This window comes from Meleagris gallopavo, chromosome 1 (genome assembly GCF_000146605.3).
Source record: "Meleagris gallopavo isolate NT-WF06-2002-E0010 breed Aviagen turkey brand Nicholas breeding stock chromosome 1, Turkey_5.1, whole genome shotgun sequence".
Taxonomy (NCBI): domain Eukaryota; kingdom Metazoa; phylum Chordata; class Aves; order Galliformes; family Phasianidae; genus Meleagris; species Meleagris gallopavo.
In genome coordinates this window covers 13,680,067-13,683,144 of record NC_015011.2, presented here as the reverse complement: position 1 = coordinate 13,683,144, position 3,078 = coordinate 13,680,067, and positions in this window count along the sequence as shown.

Below are 3,078 nucleotides of genomic sequence, written 5' to 3'. Positions count from 1 at the left end.
TTTTTCAGGAATTTTGGTCTTACTTCGTCTCCGGTTTAAACGGACTGCTACTCCTCAACCTGCTCCTCTCCGTTTAGTCCCGGCGTTCATCTCTGTTCAGCACCTTGGAGAGCGGCAGTCCCTGTCGCAGCCACACTCTCTTCGGCCGCGAGCAGCCCAGCAGACCACAGATACAAAAAGCATTTTGCACTTTCATTTTACATGGATTATCTTCCTCTGCTGTTCTGTGTGTATGTTATTATTACGTAATTTATTATTGCTTATTTATTATTACTGCTCCATCCTTCCTTTCCTAGTCTTCAAATTGTTTTTTTCTTTCGAAGTGACATTTGCTTTTGCAGCAACTTTCCTACTTCTCAGGAACAGTGTTCTCCCTTCCCTTCTTCAAACGCACTGCAAGACTTTTATTTATTTATTTATTTATTTATTTATTTATTTATTTATTTATTTATTTTTGAGAGGCTGTCTACTGTGAGAAGAGCTCAGAAACTGGCACATGTCAGATGAGAGCCAGTTCCAAGAGGCTTCCAAAGGCACCCAGTGCTGGCCAGAGATGAGCCATGAGGGACATCGGTTGTGTTCTGGGAAAGCATGAGGTGCTCTGGACGTGGAGAAGTTCCCTGCAGCTCATGGACACTATGCAGAGCAGATCTCGATGTGCAGCTATGGAGGAGCCCACACTGCAGCAGTGGATGTGGCCTGAAGGAGGCACAGCCCATGGATCCACCCACAGAAGCAGCCCTGGGCCCGAGCTGCAACCTGTGGAGAGGAGACTGTGGTGGGGCAGGCAGGCTGGGGGAGCTGCTGCTCGTGCGGACAGTGCTGGAGCCAGTGTCTGAAGGATGAGTCCAGAGCTATGGACCTATGTTGGAACAGTGTTTGAGAAGTAGCAGTTTGTGGGAAGCCCACTTGGGATCAGTTTAGGAACAATCTCATCAGTGAGAGGGAAGACACGCTAAAGCAGGGGCAGAGTGGCCATAAAAAAAGCAGTAGAAATGAAGCATTACAGATGAGTGTAGCTCTCATTCCGTTTCCCTGCAACACTTGGGGGAAGAGGAGAGGGGCGATTGGAAAGGAGAATGTAGAAGAGGCAGTATGTGGGGGGACAATATTTTAAGTTGGCTTTTAGTTTCTCACTGCCCTAGCCTGATAATAATAGGCAATGAATTATATTAATCTCATTATATCAAGTCTTTTTCACCCATGACAGTAATTCATGAGCAACCTCCCTGACTTCATTTCAACCCTTAAGCCCTTCTTTTGTATCTTCTTCCCTTCTTCCTTTGAGAAGTAAGAGTGAGAAAGCAATGTGGTGGAGTCTATCTAGACATCAGTGTGAAACCACCATGGAATATGCAGTAGAAGTCATGCATTTTAATATTGTTGTTCTAAAATATTTGAGTCAGAGATAAGGCATTCTTGTACACTGTGTACTGTTACTTCATAGTAACTCTGAATCAGAAATTATCATGATTGCAGACATATAAATTTTCACTATAGTCATAACAGTTGCAATTACTAATCTTCTTTCAAGTATTAAACACATTTGAATGATACACGTTCTCTTTAAAGCTTAAAGAGACTAGTCAGAGCTTGAAATTGTAACTAAATATCTGAAGATGCAAATACTTACAAGGTGAAAAACCTGAGCCTATTCAATGGAATTGTTCACCTGTAAAAAGCCACATGCTATGCCCTGGCAGGATCTATACCTAAATTATCTCATTAAGGCTCAGAGTTTAATTAACTCTCAGACCGATATAAATCAAGAATGATTCCCAAAAGTGAGTGGAGATTCATTGGTGCAACTCATAGCAATTGTTAGGTTGGTTTCTTATGGAAAATAAGGTTTTGTGATGACATTACGAGAGGAAAGTAAGTAAGAAAAGTAAGTAAGGAAGATATGGATATGATTTCTAAATCTATATTTATCTGTACATTCTTTTGTCTCCCCTGCTAAATCTGAAGATTAAAGCCAATTAAAAAATAAATTACAAGCAATTGACAGAAGACACAAATGAATAAGGCAGCTAAGAAAGGTTGAGTAAAAAATTCATTCTTGAGATCAACCACCAGATTTGGAAGAGACCAATTTTGTGGATTTGACAGCATGAAAGCATTCTTTCTTTTTAAAAAGGTGGTGGAGTTCTGTAAGTATATTTCACATCTCTCTTTTAACTCTGTGGCTTTTGTAGGTTTACTGTGATATATGAATTTCTGAATGCATCTTCAGCAATGGCCTCCCTAGGAATCAGAGGCAGCCTTTTTTCTCTCTTCACAACAAACAAAACACCCATGTAACGTGCTTTAGAAAATTCAGACAGAAAAAAAACATTTGGCCTTAAATGAAAACACAGTCAAACTGTTGAAATGTTGTGAGAACTGCTTATATTGTCTCCAAGGCACCTTCTGCCAGAAATCCCCTTCCAGTCACAGCATTTCTCAGTACGTGGTAGGAAAATCAAGCATTATAAAATGTGAGGTCTGAAGGGTAAAGCCCACATATTCTCAAAAAATAACATACATCCTGTAGAGACACCAGAGGACACCAAATATCAAACAAATTCAACACTTCCAAACACTAGCAACACATTATAGTCATAAGATAGATCATGGATTAATGTGTAGGTGACTAAATAACATGGCAACTGTGGATGAAGAATAGTCCTAGCTCAAGTTATTCTCTTCAGTAGAAGTTTATAGGCTGGAGTTGAATGTGAGGCCACAAAGTATGCTGAGCTATGGAAGAATCTCTTTCCTGGGGAGATTTCAGAGTGGTTGAAAAAACAGGTCTTATTTCTACACACTCTGAAAGAGGAAGGCAAACCAAAACTACTACCATGCCAGTTGCTCTTTATTATGCAATTACTATTTCTAATATTTCATGCCTTCAAAGATCAAGTAATGCCACTCACTCTATAGGCACTGACAGTGTACGCCACCTGGAAGTCAAATCTGTCTGTTACTAATAAATAATATTTATTAGTATATAATATATACTAATATAATAATATTTGATGGCTCTTTTGTTCTTGTTGTTTTGTTTTGTTCTTTTTTTCTTTTTTTCTTTCTTTCTTT